Here is a 27,041-nt window from a genome sequence, read left to right as displayed (position 1 = left end):
CCTCAACTCCCTGAACAGCTCAGCCCTGCCATTCAACCTGGCCTTGCGACTCTGGTCAATGTTATCCAGTGTCCCTTGAGAGACAAGATTCGTCTTCACCCTTCGGTGAGTTCCAAGAGTTCGACTGGCAAAATCAAGGATGGTGGTCTTGAAGGCACTCCAGGACTCTTCAGGATCCTCCAAAGCACCCAGACCCCCCCAAATCTTCACTCAGCCTGTTCACAAACTCCTCAGCTACCCTCTCATCCTTGAGCTTGCAAACATCCAGCCGAGGCTGGGATGATACGATTCTTCTGGATTTAAGCTGCAACTTCAGAGTGGCAACAAGAAGCCTGTGGTCAGTATTGAGGAACTGAGCACTCCGGAAGACCCTGAAGTTCTGGATCATCCTCCAGCGACTGTCGAGGACATGGTCAATCTCCTTTGCCACACCACCAGTGTTGGAATACCAAGTCCAGCGATGAGCTTGTGGGCGATGAAACCATGAACCAGCCACCCTAAGTCCATGTCTTCTTGCAAATTCAAGGAACTCAGTGCTATTCAGGTTCACAGTTCCAGACCCATGGGGACCAACACATGTCTCATAACCATCCGTATCAGTTCCAGTCGATGTATTGAAATCCCCCAAGAGTGGAAGAGTATCTCGCCTGGGGCACTGATCAACCACAGACTTGAGCATGGCATAGAATGTGTCCTTCAGGTTGAGATTACTCGCCTCAGTCGGAGCATATGCAGAGACCAGGGAAATGTCACCCAAGGAGTGACGAATCCTGAGTCTCATAATACGCTCTTTGACCGGTGTTACCTTAATTATCATTGGAGTCAGCTTATTGGACACAGATACAGCAACTCCTTGGACATGGTAATCATCAGAGTGAACAGACCAATAGTAGGTGTAGCCACCCGCCATGATCTCCCTGCAATCTGGTCTCCAAACCTCAGAGAGCTGCAATACCGATGTCCAAACGCTTGAGCCCAGATGATAACAGAGACAGGTGGTCATCCTCTCTTAGGGATAGGGCATTCCAGGCACCCACCCGAAGGGACCGCTTCAGGTTAACCCAAGGAGACCGCCGTCTGGTGGACGACACCTCAGCACCATCCCGACACACACTACCGCAATATGACCCGGGAAAGTTACCCCGTGGTTTCCCTCCTATCATCAAAGATTGGGGGTCCCGAAGGCTTTGCCCCAATCCTGTCATCCGGTGAGCTGCCCTGCGAAGGGAAGCTGCACAGGAGGTACTCCCACGGAGTGGGTTTTCAGATTTCTTTGCATTTTTGTGTTTTGCGGAATGAAGGGTTTTACGGTGGCCAGAGTGCAAATCCTGCCACCAACCTCCTCATAAGAAGTAACCCAACTGCAGGAGGACATCTGCAGACAGTCGAGCACTAGATATAGATGCCAGTTTGCCCACAAGGAGCTCCTCTGCCCTTTGAGATGTTTTGTTCTTCATCCTGCTGGGTGTCCATATCATACACCCTCCTCACCAAGAAACTTGGTGGGGGAGACGGTTTAGTCGCCGACAACCCGACCATGGAACAGGTTAGTACAGCTTTACATGGTACCTGTAGCAAGTCACTTATCTAATCTGACCTGACCTGAGAGAGATACATCGGCCAAAGGTCACGTCAGCCAAAGGCCTTTAACATCGGTCAAAGGTCACTAACTCAGATGAGACTAAAATCCTAAATTTTCATCCAATTGACTTGACGTTTGAAGATGATTTATATTTAAGGTCATTGAATTCAACCACCGATTATTTTCGAGGTCAACATCGGCCAAAACGACAACATAGGCCGAATTTCTAAAATTGTCAGTTTTCATCCCATTGACTTGATATTTGAAGAGGAGTTGCATATTTGGTCATTGAATTCAAGCAACAATTATTTTCGAGGTCAAATTTGTTTTATGGATTTTGCAAGTATCGAGCTCTGCACGACGTCTTCTTGTTACTCTCTTTGTTTGTCTGTTTTTTTGTGCAGGATATCTCAAAAAGTTGTGGACGGATTTGAATGAAACTTGGTGGACATGCTGGGTGTGTGACAAGGACGAAATGCTTCGATTTTGGTGAAAAATCGAATCCAGATCTGGATACCATAATTATTTAAGTTTTTTAAGTGATTCTTCACCATTGAGAGATTGGGCCAAAAACGATATACAGCATGATATTTCAAAAATGTATTGGGCCCGATATGTTCTCATGGATCAGGCATTGTGTGGGGGAGGTATGTGTTCTACCGAGTGCCCTTCTAGTTTTAAAATGTGATTGTATTGATTTTTAAGTTTTAAACAAAGAACTGAATGTGGTTTTTAATTCTAATAATTTTTTTCGAGGTGTTAATTGAAAAAGCAAACCCGCCCGGTACTGCCCCCTAAATATTCCAGATAAACTGCCATGACATAATCAAGCGAAAGATTGTCAGCACACAATGCATAATGGCTGCACAACTCTCTTCAAACTCATCAGAAAGTGAATTTGACGAGTAATTTTCTGGTCAACAATCCCCAGATTATGACGATAGTCAAAATCATAATGTTGAAATGCTGTCAGATCATAACCGAGGTCGAAATGACTTCATAGGAGGGGTGGGACCATTCGAGCGTATTTATTCAAGAAAAGAACAATGATTAAGTGTTACGTGAAGCCGTATCTATTCATTAAAACCAACATGATTTTCTTGAATCTGTGGACCTTGAAGGCTAAACAATATTCTCGGGCTGTAAGAGTGAAAATTCCCCCATATTAAACATTCTATTTCCCTTTACCAATATAGAATACGAAAAAAAACATTTTGGTGAAAATGCAAACACATATGCACAAGTATTACTCACCGGCTTGCAGTGGATTCTATCAAACTTGATTCAAATCGCATCATATTTATGATTATGTTTATAAAAACACATTTGCTGTACTCCGTGCAAGCCAACAGATAAAAATATTCGATGACGTAAAATAGGCACCAATCCAGCAACTTAAAAAAACAAACATTTTGTTTACTTTCATTAATTATTTAACAACAATTGAAAAAAATCATTTTGTTTACTTTCGTTAATTCTTTGACAACTATTGAAAAAAACATTTTGGTGAAAATGTAAACACATATGCATAAGTATTACTCGCCGGCTTGCAGTGGATTATATCAAACTTGATTCAAATCGCATCATATTGATGATTATGCTTATGAAAACACATTTGCTGCACTCCGTGCAAGCCAACAGATAAAAATATTCGATGACGTAAAATAGGCACCAATCCAGCAACTTTAAAAAAACATTTTGTTTACTTTCGTTAATTCTTTGACAACTATTGAAAAAAATCATTTTGGTGAAAATGCAAACACATATGCACAAGTATTACTCACCGGCTTGCAGTGGATTTTATCAAAGTTGATTCAAATCGCATCATATTTATGATTATGTTTATGAAAACACATTTGCTGTACTCTGTGCAAGCTAACAGATAAATATTCAATGACGTAAAATAGGCACCAATCCAGCAACTTAAAAAAAAAACATTTTGTTTACTTTCATTAATTCTTTAACAACTATTGAAAAAAAAAAAAAACAAGAAGCCACAAATCTGGTACAAATTTTTAACAACAAACTTTAAGCATGACATGTATATTGGGAATTATTCTTCAAATGATTACTTCCCCCCTAATTAATTGACAATAACAAACATTATATCATTGGAAAGTTTGTTAAAAGATCAATAATACATTTAGGTTTTGAAATACGATCGACAAGGGACCCAAATCTCTGGCCATTTTGAAATCCAAGCTGGCCACCATAGATATTCATGTGAAAAATGACATCATTTTTCTTCATCAGTGATGCATTTACGATTATTTTAAACATGTTGCCAAGATTCTACCCCCAAAAATGATAAAACTCAAATACCATACTTTAGCAGGTAAAGTATACTAAATTTTGAGTAGTCATTGAATAGGGAAATCGAGTAAGGAAAATGTATTTGGTGATATATAATGGCAGGGAACGGGGGATAGTCGATTAAACCATAAACTCAATGGTTGAAGGTGTTAAGAGTGCAGAGAGAGTCCTACATCTCATGGTTTAAAGAGAAATGCTCAAAATCGCAGTGGTTTTAAACAAAGGTGGAAAGGAAATGCTGGGATTATGATCCCTCAGATGCAGCAAAGAGAAGGTAGTTGATTTATGTTCGTATGATGGCACTACGAGCATGCAAGCTCCCTTCTCTGTTTTGCACTGCACCTGATTCCAGCACCATCCACTCTGTGAGGCCAGTCCATTTATATGGTAATTGCAGCAGCGTGGAGGCATTGCTTTATGGTTAGAAATTCATTTCCCTGCTCTGGCATCTGGCGCTGCGACGTGCGTAAACGTAACTCCTCCTTGCCACCAAGCAGCATGAATGCAAGCAAGCAGAACACCACAACGAAATTGTTGTTTTACGTTTTTAGCTATGTCCATGCTGTGCTGCAAAAGCACGATGGTTAATTTGATGGTATGCTTGTCAATGGGCAAGAGTTAAAATCGCAGATCTTTCTACTGTTGTGCCTGCAACTTTTGTCATCTCTATTTTGAAGAACCCCACCGATATATCGAATAATATAAAGCTCTTTCTTACCACTGACGAACTCACTCACTGACTCACTGATATCAATGTTTAGGAGTTCCTAGGTGGGGTGGAACCGTGGAAAGCTCGATTTGGCATACTGACGCAACTCGAGTGGCAATGTACCGGGAAAAAAAATTGCAAAACAGTCGGAAAATGTCCATGAACGAAAATATCTGTGAATACAAGTCACTTTGCTCGTGGCAGGTCACTTGACCCAAGACAATGGAGCTTATTACACTGTTAACGGGTAGCTAGGCAATGCTAACACGTGCCTCTTCCGCCTCTTATTGTATAACGTTTGCCATATTTTCATGAAAAATTACTCTAGTTGTAAACTTTAAAATAAGTAGTTCATTCCAATCACTAATTCTTGATTTCCTTGAGTTGTATAGCTGCCGACAGAATGCAACCGCAATCCACTTCACGTCTTACGTCGGATGCACCCAAGAAGTGTGTAAGCATTCCTCACTAATATACTTACATATGGTAGTGGGAAATGCTTGCACACTTCACATGTCACAACACATGACAGTGGTGGACCTGAATAAGGACGTCGTGTACCTCTCAGGCAGGTCAAAGCACACACACATAAAGTAGAGTTAGTTATGTCTTGGTGTTCTGTTTAGCAATTAAGTTAGATTGTACACATGCGATAAAGATGCGTTGAATGTGTGAGTTAGTATGAAGTTCTGTTTCTTTCCACCCTCTCGATATTTTCTGTCCTCTACATCTTACAACACACGCACTCTCAATCCATTACACATCAAGTGATTCTTCACCATTCATTCTTCACCCAATGCTGCATGCACACCGCAGCGGCCACCCCAGTTTCATCACCTTTTGCCGAATCGTCAGCGCTGATTTTCATGCATGTACGACTTGCGAATGTCTGCAGCTGTAGAGGAACCCAGGTGGGGTTTGAAATAGCAAAGGGCTTATCTAGTGTAGCTATTCTTGGTTGATTTATGCAGCTTTCTTTGGCTATTAAGAACATTGGAGTTTTTTTGACCCATAGGTTTGTCTCGTACCATATTGTGATGGTTTTCGGAGGCCCCGGGGAGACACGTACCAACACATAAGTGATCCCGAGCATAGTTATAGCTGCAGTATTTTATCCAGCTAAATTACCTCTCCCCCTCGTATCAGTGTAAGGGAAAAATCCGTTGTGAGTGTCGTTAGAATTATCCCATTGTTCTTTTCCCCATTCTCCAACACTTCGAAACACTTTACAGAATCAAACCACATACAACACTCACTCCACATGAACAACATGGATCCATCCAGCAATGCTTCAACGTTATGCATCAATCATGGCGCAATAAATCTGGGCTCGGCTCGGTGGTCACATAAACATCAGACACAATGCCTTGCCCTTGCCATGCCACCGAGGCATCAGTGGCATTCCCCCATGTTCCTGCAGCCAATTGCAATGACTGTATCACAGAGCACCAACCAATCAAAGTGGCTGGATTGCAGAAGGGGCCATGAAATGCCTGGCAGTCGAGATGGGGAGTTGGTGGAGTTCAGTGTGGTTGAAGGATTTGGAAGAGTTTGTCGGAGTTGTGGTTGGTAAAAGAATTTGACAGTTAAAAGAGTGTGGTTGGTTGGCAGAAACAGATGGTGAGAGAATTTGAAAGTTAAAAGAGCAGTGCTGATTGAGTTCAAGGTGAACCATGCAAGTGCCGTATCTGGGGAACTCCACGGAACGAGAGCTGACAATGCCACAGAACAGGCAGTGAGCACCAAGCCGACTGAGCACTATGAGCACTTCGGAACGAGCACTGAGAATGCTATGGAACGAGCACTGAGAGCACCAGGTAGAATGAAGATATGGGCTCCCAAGCATGGTCATCACCTCCTCACTGACTTCCTTAACTCCAAGCACAAACTCTTGAGCATCAAGCGAATTAACAGTGGCTCTCCTCAGAGTGAACATTTCTCCTTACATTCCTTACTCACGCAACTCACATACTGCACCGATCACTGTACGCATCTCATTGACTCACCCTGGTTTTGCAGAGTATGAACAGAGTCCACAACAACTCTTTTCAGGACTCGCCCTACACTCAGCTACATACACAAAAATGTCTCACCCGTACCTCTCACTCACCTACACCACACGCCCTGTTCGCTACCACGTCAGTCACCCGGCTCACGTATGGGTGGGGATGGGGTAGACGCCACACCCCACCTGCTTCACGCTTCTGTCTATCATGCTTTCTTATCTCATTTTCCCAGAATGACTGAGGCGCCTGTGTGTGTCGATCCTGAGGCGAAGTTGACTGACTAAGTGCGCTTATGTGCTCGGGGTAAGAGCTTTCTTTTGTGACACTGTTTGCCTTGGATGTAGGTGCTTTTTGCTAATCTTTATAAAATGCTTTCCACAACAGCCCGATCATCTCTTTTCATTGGTTAGACATCGAGTGTAATTAGTGACAGAGAGTTCAACCCTGCCATTTCGGTATGGTTAGGCATGAGCCAACGTTCCACTTACGGTATCGCTCGGCCTTTCTGATCAATAGCAGTGGAGCGCTGGGAAGCACAGTCCTTATCTGGGGTGATTAATTTGCCATTAATTTAAAGCGGGATTTGGATGCTGGACTCAACCTAAATGAAGCGTCTCAGACAGCATCTGTGATTGCTTAGCAACCCGTCGTGCTGCAGAGTTATCTGCAGTTCGTCGGCTTCAGGGACGTTGGCCGGAAAGTGGGTCTGAGAAATCCCGTTGCGACATGCACCCACCAAACCCGTACCAATATGCTTGTCTTGTGTGAACAATAGGTTTGTCTCATTTTGTGACCTGTAGATGTTCCCTGGAATGATTTTTAAGTACTAGGTAAGGGTTTTCTTCACCATTCTTATAGCTCTAACTATCCCTGGTACAATTTCAGCTTTCTTCAATTTCCCAGTCCTCTTGACCTTATTTTTCAGATCCTGGATTTTGGACATTTTCCTGATTTCTGTTGCATTTAGTCCAAAGTCATTGGGAACTGAAACCTCGATCAAAAATGCTGACTTTTCCTTTTTGTGTTTGAGCACTACGTCTGGATGCAATGCTTCGTTTGCAAAGTCCACACTTGATGGGATCTTGTCATACATGAGTATGTTCATTTTCAACGATCGGATCTAGTTGTTGTGTCCATGATTGTTCTGGAACTGGGATGTTGAAATGTTGAAGCTGCTGTCACACCTTGACGTTTTAGCCAGCGTATGGCAAGGTATCAAAATGTATGTAAAATGCTGGCGTATGCTGAACTATTGATGTTTTTTTTCCAGTTTTGGGCGTATTCATAACGAGTTGGACGTATGCATAACGTATTAGTAACGTACACAGAACGTTTCGATAACATATAGATAACTTATACCAACGAATGCTTAGCGTGTTGTCGGCGTTCACAACCTATGCCCAACGATAGTCTAACTTATGCATAGCGCGCGGCAGCATATCGCCGACGATCACGTGGCGTAGCCTATTAAAAGGCTGCAGTTCGACGATTCAAATCATAATCACACTAGACATCGAAGTGTTAAGGCTCTGTCACACCTTGACGTTTTAGCCAGCGTATGCCTGATGTATGAAAAATTTGCCGAATATGCTGGCACACGTAAAATACGTTATAAGTAAGTTTTGTATACATTAAGAGCACGCTGAAGCACGCTGGCATACGTCGACAAATTTTAAGCATGCTGAAAATTTTTCGACGTATGCCAGCGTATGACGCACACGTTCCGCATACGCTGGCCATAAGTTGTAGGCACGTTACGCGATCGTTGACACACGTCGACACACGTTACTTGTAAGTGACTCATAAATCGAAACACGTCGAGGTAATGTTTAGGGTACCCGAAACTTATTTCTAACCTATGAGTAACATGCTTTGAACCAATGAGTAATGTATCTCCAACGCATATTGACGTATGTAGATGTATTTGACGTCTTCTGGACGACCACAGAACTTACTGAACGTGTTTCTAACTTACAGCTACCGTATAATGGCGTATTGGCAGCGTTTAGGGGAATTGCTATATCAAAATGGGGTTCACACAGGAGGAACCCGTCAGTGTTCCAGACTCCATGTTTTTTTTTTCGTTATTTTTTTTTTCTTCGGCATGACGGTGATGCTGACACTTCGATTTTGAGTGCAGTTATGATTTAAATCATTGAGCAGCAGCCTATTAATTAAATTATATTGTATTATAACCGCACTATAAATCGAAGTGTCAACATCACCGTCATGCCGAAGAAAAAAAAAACCAAAAAAAAAAAAAAACCATGGAGTCTGGAACACTGACGCTGACCATTACCTCGACATGTTTCGACTTATGAGTAACTTACAAGTAGCGTGTGTCGACGTGTGTCAACGATCGCGTAACGTGCCTACAACTTATGGCCAGCGTATGCGGAACGTGTGAGTCAAACGCTGGCATACGTCGAAAAAGTTTGAGCATGTTAAAATTTGTCGATGAGCTCAGTGTACTACGACGTATGCCAGCGTGCTCTTAACGTATACAAAGCGTACCCATAACGTATTCGACGTGTGCCAGCGTTTTAGACAAATTTTTCATACGTCGGTATACGCTGGCTAAATCGTCAAGGTGTGACAGCGGCTTGACAGATGTGCCAGTGGATTACTCTGCAAACGCTGTCATGTTTTTCTGTGTACTGCTGTTCCAACATGAGTTTTTTTACATGTGGATCCGAATCCGACTACTATAATTTTTTTTAAGTGATTCTTCACCATCGAGAAATTGTGCTAAAATGATTTATAGCACGATATCTCAAAAAGTTGTGGATGGATTCGGATGAAACTTGGTGCACAGGTTGGGTATGTAGCAAGGACGAATTGCTTCTATTTTGGTGAAGATCCGAATCCGGATCTGGATACGAGAGTTATTTAATTTTTTAAGTGATTCTTCACCATTGAGAGATTGGGCCAAAAACAATATTGTACTGTATAGCATGATATTTCAAAAATGTATTGGGCCCGATATGTTCTCGTGAATCAGGCATGATGTGGCGGAGGTATGCGCTTTACCGAGTGCCCTTCTAGTTATTTTTGTAATTTTCGTTTTTTATATTTGCAATCATTGGGGCCGTGTTTGTTTCTGGTTTTTTTTTTGTGTGTAGTATCCATCATTTGCACCTGTTTTTGTAAGTTTGTTGCTCAATGGATTAAGGATCCCTTTTCTGGTTTTCTGTTTTCTTTCTCATGTACAAATCACGTCCGATAGTCTGTTGAGCTTTTGACATACTCTGCTAATCCTACAAACAATGGTCTGTACACTTGGTTAAGCTCCATCAAACCGCCGCCTCCTTCTCGTCTCAGTAAGTACAGCCTTGGTATTGGTTTTTGTGGAACATCTTGTGAATAGTTAGAAGTTTCCTTGTTTTGGTGTCAAGATTGTTGATCTCCAATTGTGGCCAATTTATAACTTCACAGCTACAATGTATTGGAATACCGGCATTGCAAGTTGGTTTATACCTTTGGTTTTGTTTCTTGGGGAGAGGGTTGACTTCAGAATTAGTCTTATTCTGCATAGGTGCTCTTTGCTGATTATTTTATGCATTTTTTTTGTTGTTGTACCTGGGGGCCTTTTTCTATTCTGAGATATAGGATGCTTCATTTTCTAGTTCTTGTTTTGTTGTACTTTGATCGATGGAGATGTATATTATTTTTGTTTTTCCTTGTGCAAATGTGCCTTTGGCACATTTATAAAGACCAAACTCCATTTGAATGTCCTCCAAGTACTGCTTTACTAGTTTTAGTTGATATGCCAATTTCATATCATTTGGAGCGAAGCGTTTTAGAGCATCCATGTGCAGTAGGTGTGTCACCTTTCTTGTTTCGTTGGTCATTTTCTGTTGCATGTCAAACTGTATAAAATATTCATACCGAGTTGGAATGAAATATCTGGGGATCAGAGTGGAGGAAGTCCTTAGGTACAGGAAACAACATGAGATTGTTGAATAAGAGACACAAATGAGTCCATTGACTTTGGAGTGCTATGACTTCCAGGGTAGCAAGAATGTATGCAGCAACAACAGTCCTACTATTGTTATGACAAGCAGAAATACAAAGCAAATTCTAGAAAGCATCTCAAAATGCAAAGCCCATCCACATCCGCTTTGTATTCGGACTTATTCTTCTTATGTATGCTAAACATGACAAACTCGGCTAAAAGAAAAATACAAAACAATTGACGATTTTAGGCGACCATGACCTTTTGACCTCAAAAGCAATAGGCTTCAGTGATTCAATATGCAAACCCTGCTCAAGTCTCAATTCAATCAGATGGGAATGGACGATTTTGCGATCTTTTGACCTCAAAATAGCTGCTAGAGTTTTATTGGTGAACCAATTCAGTGACCCAATATGCAAACCCTGTTCAAACTTCAAGTGAATCGGATGAAAATTGATGATTTTATATGACCTTATGATTAAAAAAAAAACAATTGGCTTCTAGCTTTGATTGGTGAACCAATTCAGTGCCCAATATCCAAATTCTTAAAATTTCAGGTCAATTGGATGAAAAGTGACAATTTTATGCGACCTTGACCTTTGACCTTTTGATTAAAAAAGAAATTGGCTTAAGCTTTTGATTGGTGAACAAATTCAGTGACCAAATATGCAAATTCTTAAAATTTCAGGTCAATTGGATGAAAAGTGACAATTTTATGTGACACTGACCTTTGACCTTTTGACCAAATTATTAATTTGTCTTCTCCATATACTCATAATAAAACTTTGTTGAAAATTTGATGACAGAATCTCAAATGGTAAAAAAGTTACGCTCAGACAGACACACGCACACACACAGAAGTGATTGCAAAACCCGGTCTCCCGCTGCGTGGTAGATGAGCTTACAAAGGTCAAACACAGGTTTAATTATTGGTTAAAACAAGGGGAAAATATACAAAGCGGATAACAATTGGCCAACGGGCCTCCCCCGTGGACGAGAAAACTTATGTCGGCATTGGTCGATACCAAAATTCGCCGATGTCGCTCCAAGTGTGACGCGTCAAGATAGCGTTCAGATCTCAGGAACAATGGGGCTGAAGGACAGAACGATCACCACCATATGGTCCCCCTATGGCTTCATGTTTCCGCAAACTTCCAGGCTCTGGGTGCTCAAAAAGGTTTTGTATTCGACTAGCTGCTCACCAGTCTCAACACAATACAGAGTTGATCTGGTCTTCACTGCACAAAACAAGCAGTCGAAGGAAAATTAGACCTTTCTTTCGATGCCCTTCCATCACAGCCTCTGCGGTTAAGAGCCGTGTAACTCCTTCGTAAATAAACACCATTCGATGTGCATCGAAAATCTCAAAACGTCAGCCATTCAGGTCAGGTTCCTTGCTTTTGAAAACAACTTCGTTGACGTATCCTGAATCGTATCCCACGGGGAAAACGCGGGAATTGAAGAAAAGTGTTTCAGTGGACGAGGTGAAGGAAATCATTTTGAATAACAGTCTTTTCTGATAAATATTGCAGCTAACGAATCGATGTTCGATCAAAAATATTTGTTTGTTCATAAATAAACAGCATTTTTATCGACTTCAAAACCTCTAATAGTTAACACGGATACAGCACGACATTAACCCATCAGATTGGCGTTCTTCATTCACGACGGTCGTTCCAAGATGGCGGTGCTCATGTTACAGTGTGTTTGTCACATCATGCACAGTGAATGTGGACAAATTACAACGTTTTGTGATGTTTTTTTTTGGAGTAAAATCTGTGAGTGCATGAATATCTGGATACAGTTGGATGGGTTAGAAAAATTTACTTTACAGTTTGACTGTACAGTGTGAGATACTGCTGGTTATCATCGGCAGAGTTACCAATGGTTCACTGGACAGGAAAAGGATAGAACAGGGCCTGAGTGTTTATGACCTGCAAACACAGAAACAAATTTCTACTGCTGAACCTTCACCCAAGAAGCGTAGAATTATCCTGAGATCTCAGATACCATCTTGTGCCGCATCTTCACGACGATCGCAACATCTACTTCCGGAAGAATGCATTATATGCCAACAAACGAAAACTGTTGTTGATAAATCAACATATAAAAGGAAAGTAGAAAGACTTGTGACTTGTGAAACTGATGCCAGGAAACTGTTACAAGCAGCAGAACTTAAAGGTGATGCTAGGATAGTATTACAAGTTGGTCAGCTCGACCCTGTGTGCATTGAAATGTGCTACCGCACTTCCTGCTACAAGCGGTATACAAAGTGTGTCTGCGGAGCAGAACAAACCCTTGTAGGTCACCCACTTTCAAAATCATTTGACATATTTTGTCAGAGTGTTGTTGAGACAAAAATAATTTCCAGTGGAGAGGTTCTGAAAATTAACTCCCTTACCCAACTGTTTATTCGCATCCTAAAAGATAACGAAGGCACAGATGTCACTGGTTATCAAAATCATAAGTTAGAGTCAAGACCGAATAGAATGAATAAAGATAAATGTGAAAAAGTAGGAAAAAAAAACGTGAAAGGAACAAATAACAAAGATGTTGGGAATAACCCGGATGATGGCAGGTAAAAAGACATTCTTCCTGAAAGCTCAGAAGCCATTGCAATTGTTGACGCCATGGCCATGATTCAGCAACAGTATAACTTTGAGACATTTCTTCAACTTGCAGTTTCCATTTTGCAAGAGTTGGTGTCCCTGGCAAAGAAGTACAAAGCAAAGAGGGTCGACTTTGTGGCAGATAGGTAAAAAGAGTATGAGCGACAGAAAATGACGGTACTAGGAGAAACAAAAGTTGGCATTCAGAGACCAGACCAGAAGATGCCAAAACAAATGAAGAAGTTCTTGGCTAGTGGCAGTAACAAGGATGGGTTGCTCAATTTTTTTTTGGTGGATGAATGCAGAGAAATCTCACCCCATATTCCATCTAATGCCCAGGTCGATGCTACTCAAGGTGAAGTTTGTTAGAGATTGCATTCATCAGCTGAGGGAAGTATCCTTGTTGAAGATGTACCAGATCTACATTCTGACCAAGAAGAAGTGAACACCAGAATGCTCCTTTACGCATTTCATGCATCACAGTCAACATCTCCAAATAACATTATCATCTGCACAGTGGACAGTGGACCGACGTATTTTTTTCTCACTTTGTGGGTAGCAACAGTTTTGACGTGTCAGATAATTGTGGTGCTGATGGCAGGAAACAGAGCATTTGATGTACAAGAGATCAACAAATGTCTTGGAGATAACACTGCTGAAGCCCTTGTTGGATACTCAAGCTGGTGCTGAAATACCCAGTCGACAAAAATTCCTTTTGTGAGCTAGGAAAGAATTGGATCTTATAAGATACCGTACAGCAAGACCTGGAGAGGTTTGTGTGTGAGCTGTAGTAGGGGTGGAAGGAATGTGCTGATGCCAACATTTCCCGTTACAACCGTTTCAGATTCAGGTGTGTACGTGACATTGCTTTGCCACCAAACAGAGACAGCCTTGGCCTTCACATGATGCGAGCAAACTTCCAAGTGAGAATCAAGAGATGTTGTTTGCAGCAGTATATATGAGCACCAACCCCACAAGGATAAGGTTGGAAAATAACAGATTCGGAGCTTGCAATTGAGTGGACCACCTTACCCATCGCTCCAGATATAGTGCTGAAAAGTGTTTACTGTTCTTGCAGTAAAACCTTATGGAGTGCAAGCAAATGCTCCTGCAAGAAGGTTGGAAATGAATGCGCTACTACGTGTCGATGTCACCCATCTGGCACTGACATTGACTCTCTGATGAGAGTGATGATGACGACTGACAATATTTGATTCATTTCAAGACAAGTGAAGAAGACGTCTATATGTCCAGGTGTGACACTATCAAATTATGTTTAGACATTTGACTATTATTTGGACTGATTGATGAATTATTTACTTGTATACCTTGAAGAGTCATCGAGGTAAATGCTAATGTTTGGGTTTTAAGGCAGTACTTTTAAATTGATCGTTGTAGTTGTAGTTCATAGTTATTGTGAACGGAATTTGGGTGAGGTTGGGATGTGCATCAAGTTTCATCTGGGCACATCAACGAGACATTTCAATGCAGCCTGTTCCAAAGCAAAAACATATTTTCAGGAGAACATTGTTGATTTTTAACAAGGGTGTCATGAGATTATTGTAGTACCATATATATTTTTTTCCTTCACCCTGTAGGCCGAAGCACATTGAAAATGATAGGTCCTCTTTGGTCTTTGGCCCATGGTCTATCAAGGTTCAACGTTAAAAAAAAAACGGGAACAAATTCAGTCACAATCGTCGCCATGACACATCTGACTCTCTCCACCCAAATGGCCAATCACGGGATCCCAAACCGTGGGTAGAACATGTAAGTGAAAACTCGGGGGAGGGGAGGGGGATAGGAGAAGTAACAGAAGGCAACACCACCCTAAAATAAAGAAACCTTACCTAGAGTAAAGTTTTCTTTTACAAAGGTAGGTACACACTCTATTGTTTACTGTTACTGCACAGCATAACAACATTGCACAAAAAAACAGCCAAGTCGTGACAGTTGCAGGCAGCAGGGGTCATACGCATATGCATCACATTATCTTAAGCTCGACGAGATGGAGCATCTGCCAATGACATTATCTTCGCCATAAATATTTACAATTTTCAATGGGGTGCCGCTATACTTAGAGGATTCTATCGGAATAGGCGTTGATTCTTCATCTTGAACTTCTCCAGAAAAACAAAAGGATTGTGGTCGGTATATACAGTACCATCATCCATCGCTTGTGCCATTTGTTACATATACTTCAAAATATTGTGGAATCAAAACCAGGCTCAAGTCCTCTTTCTCGAAAGTAAAAGAAGCTTTTTGATGTTTGTTCAGCTATTCAGAGAAGTAACTTACTGGCCTTTCAACACTTGAGTCATCATCTTGAAACAGTATAAAGCTCCTACACTACATCACTTGCATGGGAAGAAGGGTATTTAATGGGTTTAAGGGAACATCAACATTGGTCTAAAGTTATCATGGGTATAGGGATGAACCAACATGTGTATAAGAGTGCACTATCACTATTTAAATAATTGAAAAATGTCTGACAATCAAATACCAGAATTTGATAAATTTTCTGACTGCATCATTTTGCTCCACGTTCTGTGTCTGGTAGCTCAAAAAAAATTATGACACAAGCAGGGGAAATACCTGGGAAATCATCTTGCAAATCCTCAACTTCCGGCCGAACTCCAGGATGTGTTGAAACCACAGGGGAAACATGAACCTTATCCTCAGCTGAATAATTTTCCAACAGGAAACCAACACCCTCTATTGGGAGAGTTGGGACTATCCCGACCATCACTTGCCATGTGACCAGATCAAACTTCAAGTTCACCCTGAGTATGGGAATAGGGACATAAATACAGTAACTCCATTCAATGCCATAGATTAACGCACTCACATTCACCAAGCCACTCGAAGTCAATGGTTAAACATCAGACAACATCAAAGACTGGGCTGCTCGAGTAACAATAACTATGGACTTGATTTTACTGTCACATGACACTTGGCCCTTTGACACAAATGTTTAACTGTCGGATACAGGCATATAGCAATGTCAACATCATCTCCAGCTTAAACTGACACGGCACGATTATCAAAGGATGCAACTTTGGTTTTAAGTAGCGTGATAGGTCTAACAGTATCCCTGCTTCTTGTCTCTCTTCAATTTCCAACAATTTTATTTCATATGTCCCAACTGGTGACAGTAATAACACTCGAAGCGTTACTCCTGCCAGATGTCTTTTCGGACCAATCAACTTTTCTAACTGGAGACATCTGCACCGATGGACCCTTACCGTCTTCTAACTCCAACTCCAACTGATCTTCACTCACAACCTTCTTGTTATATCACATAGTACCACAACTATAAAGAACATCAACACTTTTCTGGTGAGTGAGTTCGTCATAATCTGCACGACCTGTAACTCTCTTTTCAACTCACCAACTTGATGATCATTAAGGTGTGTACTAATGTCTTAGGGGATACTATTCTCAATTTTTTTCCATCAAGATAACCTTCCTTAGATTACCATAGTCCTTATCCACTTGCAGAGAATGATACCACTGATCAAAAATAATTTCCTTCTCCCTCGCAAATTCAACAAATGACTGCCAAGTCTGTCTTTTTAAAAGTTTGGAACTTTTGTCTGGATGCTTTAGGTACTAGTTCATTTGCCGGTAACAGCCCTTTATACGGTCTCAACCTCTGAGTGACAGATGAATACACTTCCTGTGCTCTCTCTGCAAACACACTATATAGCAGTAGGGTCCAGCATCTTACTCTTACTGGCCACTGACAATGTCCTGCTACATTCTCAAAAGACAGGAAAAATATCTCGACTTCCTCCCCGCTAAATTTGGGAACAAACCTCATGTTCTTGGCTATGTCAAAATCCGGACCCCTGCCAGAACTATCAGAAACAGGTCTAGCCTTTTGTTGCAGGTACATTTGCAGTTATAATTTCTTTAACCCAAACCCTTTGGCCTTTTCTTCTCTTTCTCTTTAAAATCCACTGTCTTTTTCTTTGTCTTCTAACTATAACCTGAGCTGTCTTCCGATTCTTTCCTGGCTAGTTCTACTGCACCACTACTGGTCTTCTCTACCAACTGTTCTAATCCCATATGATTGACAAGAACAAAGACAATCTCAGACTTTCTCATACTGGATGTCATTCGAGCCCCAATATGATCAGCTACAGTAAATCTACCATACGTAACAGTTCTACATCTTGCACTGATAACTCATTCCTGTCCACAAATTCCTTGACATCAAATCCCATATCATCAACCATGGTGTGAAACCCCAGTAAATATATTAGTAACAGTACAGCACACATAAGCTTCAAATTATTTCACAAATGATAAACAAAATCAAAATTCAAGAGAGGTATCAGTAAAGTTCATATGCTGGACAAGCCCTGCAATTATTTACTTATTTATTTATTTATTTTATACATTGTCTCAGCTCATGGAAGAGCTAAGCCACATAACAGACCAGGACACAACATAACAAAGAAACAGCAGGAGAAAGGGGAAAATGCCAATAGCAGGATGGAGGGAGAAGGTAGACGGAGATGGACAAATGAGGGATGCAGGTAACGATAGGGGTCAGAGAAGAATGCAAGGGGTGGACAAGATGGATACACAAGCAAAATTTTGGGAGGGGTGGGGGTGATTCAACAGGTAAAGAAAACGTTAAGCTTTTAGATGAGGGATGACTTGAGATGGGGGTGAAGAGCTGTCTTGAAGACCGAGAGAGAAGAATGAGATCGAAGAGGGTGTGGAAGGTGGTTCCACAGGTGGAAAAAAGAGGAACACATGAGTGGAAGTTACCAGTGATCCTGGATTTAGGCAATTTCACCAGGAGGGAGTTGATGGTGGACTATGTGAGCCCGACAGACACCTGATGGGGACAAAGCACAGAAAGAGCAGAGGGTGCATGACCAGAAGGGAGGTGGTAGAAGACAGAGTGACCACCAACCTGTCTGCAATGTTGAAGTGATAGACCCACAGACTCAGCTTCAGAGCAGGAGATTCCAATAATCTTAAAGGGCTTGGTTTCCAAGGCATTCATCGAAGCAAGATGTGAGGCAGGGGAGCCCATCCATCGGGGAGAGCAGTACTCCACACTGTAGATGAAAGCCTTGTAGGTGGATAAGAGTTCAGGTGTGCCAAGGAAGGACTTTGTACGATGGAGGATGCCCAGTCAGCGGCTGGCGTTGGAGGCCAATTTTGAAATGTAGTTTGCCCAAGAAAGATCGTGGCTGATAGTGAGACCGAGGAATTTGAATGACTGAACTTCTTCAAGAGGATTGTTGAGAAAGTAGATAGGAGGGTTTACCAGATGGTCCTTTCAGAGGGAGAGAGTGAGAGTGAGAGAAAGAAAGCGTGTTTGAGATTTTTCAGGATTGAAAGACACATTCCAAGTGTTTGACCAGTTTGTGATTTTTTTTTTCAACGTCTGAGGAGAGGGAAGTGGCTGCAGCCACCTGTCTGAAGGATGAGGGAGATGTTGACTTTAACAAGCATATGATCAGATGAACTAATTGGAGCAGAGGAAGAGGAGGAGACATTTGTGGGAAAGTTAGTCATCACCAAGTCCAGAAGGGAGGATTTGCCATTTGTAAAAATCTAGGTTGGCCAGTTTACAGATCGAGTAGGTTTCATGGAGTGATTGAAGTCCTTTGCTGAAGTGCCATAGCTGGTGAGAGGGGTACCAACTCCCAGCCAAGTTGCATGGTGACAATTTAAATTGCCACATATGAGGAAAAGATGACTCGTGATGACAAAGCTATCCAAAATTATCCTTTTTGCATCTAAAATACGTTGATGACCCTTGCAATAGAGGAAAATTTTGAGCCATGACGAAATGAACCCATAAGACTATGTCAAAGAGAATCCCACAAAGAAAAGGTGAAAAAAGAGGAAGGTGAGAAAGGAATGCTGTGAATGGATGGTCAACAAACCTGTAATAGGTAGTCTATTATGTGTCCAGCCACAAAAAGCTGGCATCAATGGAAGATGCATTGAGAATGGAAAACAAGTGATGAAAAATAATGGCAGTGAGGATCTGAAAACACATTTCATGCTCTACTCAAGGTAAGGTATAGTGGAGCAGCAGGGGCCACCAAAAGCGGGAGATACCCACACCAGCAGTACCACATTTTCTAATGTGGTTATTATTGACCACCTACTATCCCTGTACATGAAAACCAATGATGCCAGTCTGGGAAATGGTGGCATTCAGAGAAATAGGTCAATTAAGGTCGTTGACCCCTGAATTTGGCAATATTTACTAAAACGGCTATAGTTTTTATAATTTTCATGTTACAATACCTTGATATACATCAAACTGATCCTAAGACAATGGGCTATAAAATGCAATAACAAAAAAAACATGTGGCTGAAAATAGTAAGTATAGAACCAATTTTATTACAAATTTTGCCCCAAAAATCCAAATTTTCATATTTTTCATATACTTTTATCATTACTCATCATATGCATAATATAAAAGTATCAAATATTAAGCATCACAAAGTTTCTCTCGAGTCTGCTGCAATTATTCATTTATAATACATTGTATTATCTTAAGTGTAAATCACATTTTCATCGCATTTTGTCCAAGATGCCTGAAAATGGTATTATTCAGTACTCATGGCATATGACCATTAACTTGATTAATTTCATATTGATTAAGAGAAAAATTTGTTTCAAATATTATATTGTCACAAGAAATTATATTTGTTGATGAGTATATCAACAACACACAAGGATGGATCCAGGATTTGTGTAAATGGGGGGGGGGGGGTACAAATTCTTATATACTATAAATATTTTTTAAATGGTAATTTTTTAATGTACTTTATTGAAAATAAATTTCAAAGAAATATTGAGGACTATAATGGCTGTTTGTACAAACTCTCCACTTTTGTCATCAAATGCAATCTTTCTAACAAAATTATCAGTTACTAAGATAAATGCCAGGAAAATGTCAACATTATTGTTACATATTATGTTGATATCTAGTCTGCATCTGAGTCTGAATTATCACTGTAAAATGCAGAGAGAGTAAAGGGATTTGAACATGATTTGTCCCCTCCATCCACCAAGGCTTCACAGGTGCAAGCTGCTGTGCATGGTTGGTCACTCTCCAAGCAAGAACACTCCACTGCACAGGTATTGGGTTGACAGTCACACACAAGGTCATTTAACAACTCTGGAGCAGCTGGCGATTGACTCATCATTTGAGGCTGGAGACCAGTGCCACCTGGGCTGTGTTCGAAGCCATATGCTGTTGCATCAGGTAAGGTTGGAGAAGGGTAAGCAGCTTGTATCCATATTAACAGCTGATAAGCAGAGCGAAGTAGATGCAGACTGAAAGTGTCTTCTGTTGGTGGTAGTTTCTTTCCCTGGATATTCCTCTGTCCAGTCTTCTGACACCTCAGGGCATTCAATGACATGCAGTTTGTCTTGCCATACATGTAGCCAACAAACTTTGTGGCTGCCATTTCTATCTCCTTTGAAATGTTTTGCTCATCAGATCCTAGTAGACAAAGAGGCTGGAACAATGCTTTCATCGACCATTGATGATGTCAAATCTGTCTTCAAACTTATCTCTTCATCCTCAGCTACTTCCTCAGCTACTCAAAACTCAGTTCATCAGTTCATCCTCAGCTACTCAAAACTTTTGACATCTCATATGCCTTTTGCAAAGCATCTCCTACTGTTGTCTTTGAAGAACAAACAAGATCTGACGTGCCTGGTTGTGGCGTGAATTCAACACCTGGCCACTCTTTTATAAGTTGTCTTTTGACATTATAGGATGTGTATGAACCTGGATGGTCCACTCCCTCTTCAGCAAGGATCTCCAAGAACTGCTTTCTCAAGGTGCTCAGGAAGAATATTTGTCTGTGTTCAATGATGGTTGATGTAAACTCACTGATCAGTCTCCTCACTGATGTACTGTGTGCAGCAAATTGTTGCTTTCTGTTCTTACTTGCAGTGATAGAGCAACCACTGACATAGTTGATGTAGCAAGACTTTTGTCTGTGGTAACGAGCCTCAATGGCAACCAGATCACCATTGGGTACACCCTGAAGTCTGGTTATCATGACATCATCTTGCTTAGCCTTTGCAGCTTGAAGAACTCGGGTGTACATGTTGGGTTGCTCAGGATCATCTTTCACAGATGACTCTACCATTGACCAAGATAATCGGTGCTTTGAGCTGCAAGGATCACGACAGATGAAACAGCGAGATTTCCAGTCAAACTTCACAACTGATGCCTTGGATCTTGTAAAGCGGTTGGCACACCCACCACTTGCACCATCACCATTACCACTACTAGAATTACCACCATCATCCAAAACTACATCAGAGTTATCAACTGTTTTAATAGCTCTTCTGATGTGATGTTGGCTTACATATGTTGATCTGCATTGTCTGTGATACCTGACCACCACTGTTCCAGAAATTATATCAGATTCATGGGCCAAAAGTTTCTGACTAACTGAGTCATTCCGTTGTCTGCATGCTGAGAATAAGGACCGTAGTTTGTTAAGAACTGGAGTGATTGGCTGTTCCTTTGATGAAAAGGATTGTGTGCAGAAAAGACACTTATCAATGTCAATGGTATCTTCTCCCTTAGCTTTCTTGGCAATGGGAGCACTGTCAAATTCTGCATCCATATTGTCATAATAGACTGTTCAGTGCTGTTGAAGTAATCTTGAGTACACTAAGACAAAATGCGGATCTGCCTGCAAGCATAAAAAATATTGGTCACAATAGTTTGGCAGAATAAGTCTATTTCATCCACTAAATTGAAAATAATTCAATCTAAATTCATAAGTATTTTAGACCTGGGGATAAACCCTATTCGTAGGACTTTATTCTCTTAGGGGGGTTATTTTTCACAACACCATGTACCTTACATAAAATTTATGCAGTAATGACTTCCATTTTAGACACATTCTCATGACAATACCATTTAACCCCAGCTCAACAGTCTGTAGGCAAAACATTCAGTATACCACATGTTTTTCCATCAGAAAATTTGCTACATGGTAATATATCTTCATCACAAGACTATTCATAATTAAAAAAAAAATAGAAACAAATATTTTCATACTTACATTTTAACAGAGAAGAGGGTGTCACATAAAACATGCTGCAGTATGTGTAGTCTATCGCATCTGTTCAAGTGTGACTGACTTAATTTCATATACATTGTAAACTCATGGCTGATGAGAGTGCTATTTATAGCAGTGCCACATGTGGGGACCATCTCAGGATTTTTGTGGCATATGGGATCATCTTATATAATCCAATATTCTTTGTCAGGGGCATTATTTTAGGGTTGGTTCAGGGTTTAGGGGTGGCACTTTTTTTTGGTGCATATGTATTTAGTGATATTGAGGAAGGGGGAGGGGGTGTTAGTACATAGGTATTTGTAACCCCCTCCCCCAACCCTTACAAAAAATTCTGGATCTATCCCTGTGTGTTATTGATATACTCATCAACAATTATAATTCCTTACAACAATATATCATTTCAAAGATATTTCATATGAAATTAATGGTCATTTGCCATGAGTATTGAATAATACCATTTTCAGGTATTTTCAGACATCTTGGACAAAATGTGATGAAAATATGATTTACCTTTAAGATAATAGAATATATTATATATGTATAATTGCAGCAGACCCTAGAGAAACTTTTTAATGCTTAATATTTGATACTTTTATATTATGCATGTGCTGAGTGATGCTAAAAGTATTTGAAAAATGCGAAAATTTGGATTTTGGGGACAAAATTTGTAATAAAATTGGTTCTGCACTTACAATTATCAGCCACATGTTTTTTTTGTTATTGCATTTTATAGCCTATTGTCTTAGGATCAGTTTGATGTATATCAAGGTATTGTAACATGAAAATTATATAAACTATAGCCGTTTTAATAAATATTGCCCAATTCAGGGGTCAACGACCTTAATTGACCTACTTCTCAGAATGCCACCATTTCCCAGACTAGCATCATTGGTTTTCATGTACAGGGATAGGAGGTGGTCAATAATAACCACATTAGAAAATGTGGTACTGCTGGTGTGGGTATCTCACTAAATAAGCCTCTTTTCTGGCCCCTGCTACTCCACTAGTAAGATCATGCACAGACTTGGAAGAAATATATTACCAGGTTGATAATTAGGATGCTCCAGAAAGAATAAAGGAAATAAATTGACATCAGGCAAGACGAAATATGTCAAATATTATAGCTCAAAAATATTTTGCATTGTAAAGAGATTGCTACCAAGGTCATGAAGAAAAACCCAAGAAGATTTACACAAAGGATTAAAAAACATAAACCGTATTCATAAAGATAATCCTCATATTTTGTGATGCATTGTATGAACAGGACTTACCCTCGATGACAGTTTCGGGATGAAAACGTAAATTGAGGTTGTTCATGTGTCACATCAGCTCATAAAATTACGTCTGAGCCCAGCACACAAATCAAAGAATACCGCGAAGGAATTCTAAATGAACCGAGTTAATGTGTCTGGAATGCATGCACACACAGGCACAAACAAGGAAAGTTGATATGGTGGTCTTGTGGTGAGGTGGAGTCTGAGCTGTAGTCTCAACATAATTACCATGGAGCTATTGGTTTGTCACAAAAAACGATAGCCAGCTTACTAAAGACCTTCAATGCTGGAGTAATACGTAACCTGCAAGTAAGACGTCTGAGTTAGGCAGGGTTAATGGAGGATAGGAAAAAAAAATCACAAGTAGAGATGGAGGATGATCTTATGGTGGTACAGTTTTCTTGAAAGCACAAAAAGAGTGAAGAGTGCGTTTGGACCACCGACAGAAGGCAGTTCCACAAATGAGGAAAAGGGGGAACAAAAGGGGTAGATGTGAATGGCAAGCCTGGAGTTTAAAAGTTTATCCATTAGGGGGTACTGTTTGGAGGAAGCTGGAAAGGTTAAGAGAGCTGAGAAAGTAGAGGTTGCTAGACCAGCGAAGTGGCGGTCCAACATAGAAGCCACCGACCTGTCTGCATTGTGAGAGCAACGAACCTTGTGTTTTCACTTCATTGCAGGAGATTCCAATAATTTTGAGAGCTTGAGATTCCATAGAATCCTGGAAAGACAGATGTGCTGGGTCCATCCCATAGTGGGCAGCAGTACACTGTTGAGCTACATGCAAAGGACTTGTAGGCTGTGAATAGTTCTGATTTTCCAAGGAATGACTTGCAACGATGGAGGATGCCCAGTCTGTGGCTGGCTTTGGAGGCTAGCTTGGCAATAGTCAGCCCAGTGAGATAATGGATGACGATGAGGCCAAGAGGTTCAAGGAACAGAACCTCTTCCATTGACTGATCATGGAAATACATATTGGTGGGTTCATTTGATGATCCTTCTGGAGCGACTTGGTAAGACTGAGATGTTCTTGGATGGAAAGACACACTCCATTTGTCAGACAAGTTGCAAGGCTTATGTAGTGATCAATCCAGAAACATCTTGTACAATCCCGAATCTTCTCGTGAGAGATCCACTGGACATAACAACAGGATGAAATCTATTTTCAAGGATCTCAGCATCTCATTACAAAACTATAACAACACTGTGGAAATGGCTCCCAGGGGTACATCTACACGATAAAAGGAGCCGTGTGTTTGTGCGTGTGGGTGTTGGTGCAAGTTCCACCCATTTGTTGGACATTTCACTGAACTCCACCCACAATTTATATTCTACGGCCACCATTGGTGCTTACTTGTGATGTGAAGTCAAAGACATCTTCAAAGCTGTCAAATTCACAATCACCATACCCTCCTGATAAGTTTTCCCTTCAGTGTAAAATAACCAAAGCGACACTTAAAAGTATTTTGAGCCATTTGGCATCTCAGGCCTTGTGAAGATAAGCCTCAGTGATCAAGGCAACATTCTCTTGTTTTACACCACCCAAATAATTATGTGGCTTTCTCTCAAACAGCACCTTTACTGCGGAGGTTACGCTGGTCCTTGCTATTATTTCTGACTATTTTCTCTTAAAATTGTGAGTTGAACAAGCGACCATGATGGGTTTCTGTGAAATTGGTGAGAGTACGATAGCGGAGTGGAAAGCGTTAAATATTGTGCTGTTTCGATGGGGGAATGTGTCAGCTAAAAGCTTGATGTTGTAAGCATCAGTAAATGCCTGTAAACGAATGAATAAAATAGACGGTTACATGTTATAAATTTCGTTTAGCACGGCTCGGTAAATTGAAATATCAACTGTTTGATGGAACGAGCTAATTTTGACTGTGGATGGCAATGTTGTACTGTAAACTGCCTGGTGAGACTCATGAAGGTGCTGGAACGTTGTCAGATGAAACTTTCAGTATGGACGAGAATCGCATTTGCTGGAAGGCATAGGATTGTTCTGTCATACTATATAAACCCGCGAGAGGGAGGTGTAGAGAGACGGGTGACGAGAAGTGCATTTTGATCATCCTGTGCTCGATTTAACTATGATGAGTGAACGAGGTGTTAATGTCCAGAGCGGATGTTAATGCGTGGAGTCGATCGTAATCAGGTTGATTAAAACTCATTAAGATTGTGTATCGGGAAATAATTCCTTTGAGCTCTTGAAATCATCCTTGTGAACGGGCCAGCGTGCGAGAGAGAACACCACGACAGGACAATCGTTCAACAACCTTGGTGGACGAGGTGAACACACGTGAGTTGTGCCGGAAGGACTGGGATACTGGGCGGAAACAACCCAACACAGGAATTGGAGTTGGACATTGTACGTAATGGTGAACTTCCTCATTTGACTTTGTAACTGCTTATTTGAAATACAAGTTTCAAAAACGTTATGCTGTTGATGTGGTCATTGCAACATCACTCGGAAGTCACAGACACCTCGTGACAAAGATCCATTCGAGTGGTAGCTTCACCTGGACGTTCGTTCATGACCCTGGATTGCAGTCGTTGGAGAACGTGCTGGGTTCGGCACCACGAGCAACATACGTACACCAAAGGGAATGACACCCCAAAGGTGTGTGTACTACCCCCACCCCCTGCCACAACGCCTGCTTGAATTTATGAGTGGGAGGAGGGTGAGATTAAAGATGGGATAGCTTTGGAAGGGGGAGGTTGAAGCTTTGAGGAGGGGTGGGGAGTTGAAGGCTCGAGTGTGATGACAGGATTGATGCTTTAGGGTTGGGAGGGGAAAGGTGAGGACTTGTGGTTGGGGAGGGAAGAGCAAAGATGGGACAGAGTTAGGAGGGGAAGGGTGAGGACTTGGGGTTGGGGAGGGGAGAGCAAAGATGGGACATAGTTAGGAGGGGAAGGGTGAGGACTTGGGATTGGGAAGGGGAGAGCAAATATGGGACAGAGTTAGGAGGGGGAAGGGTGAGGACTTGGGATTGGGAAGGGGAGAGCAAAGATGGGACAGAGTTAGGAGGGGAAGGGTGAGGACTTGGGGTTTGGGAGGGGAGAGCAAAGATAGGACAGAGTTAGGAGGGGAAGGGTGAGGACTTGGGATTGGGAAGGGGAGAGCAAAGATGGGACAGAGTTAGGAGGGGAAGGGTGAGGACTTGGGGTTTGGGAGGGGAGAGCAAAGATAGGGAATAGTTAGGAGGGGGACACTGAGGCTTTTTTGTTGAGGGGTCGTCAGAATTGCTTGTATAAGTTTGCTAACAGTAAAAATGTAACTGGGCACAGGTGTTGTGTGTGTGTGTGTGTGTGTGTGTGTGTGTGTGTGTGTGTGTGTGTGTGTGTGTGTGTGTGTGTGTGTGTGTGTGTGTGTGTGTGTGTGTGTGTGTGTGTGTGTGTGTGTGTGTGTGTGTGAATCAGAGGGACGGGGGACACAGTAACCCTCGGTAATGTGCCAGTAATGCATAAAATAGAGCATATATTTTCTTAATGAGTGT

The 27,041-nt window shown here is 41.3% G+C and overlaps 1 long non-coding RNA gene across 1 annotated transcript in view; it reads left to right on the top strand.

The window, feature by feature from the left end:
• LOC147024489 (uncharacterized) overlaps positions 1–26,321 on the top strand; it is a 40,131-nt gene extending 13,810 nt beyond the window's left edge. The window contains exons 2-3 of the long non-coding RNA XR_015059060.1: positions 16,360–16,513; positions 20,235–26,321. This is a non-coding gene — a long non-coding RNA (uncharacterized LOC147024489). The remainder of the gene's footprint in view (positions 1–16,359; positions 16,514–20,234) is intronic.
• The last annotated feature ends 720 nt before the right edge of the window (positions 26,322–27,041 follow it).

This window comes from Eptatretus burgeri, chromosome 6 (genome assembly GCF_056783735.1).
Source record: "Eptatretus burgeri isolate ZD-2024b chromosome 6, Ebu_testis_v1, whole genome shotgun sequence".
In the NCBI taxonomy this organism is placed as follows: Eukaryota; Metazoa; Chordata; class Myxini; order Myxiniformes; family Myxinidae; genus Eptatretus; species Eptatretus burgeri.
Note: the sequence above shows the minus strand (reverse complement) of the source record. Positions and strands in the feature narration are given on the sequence as shown.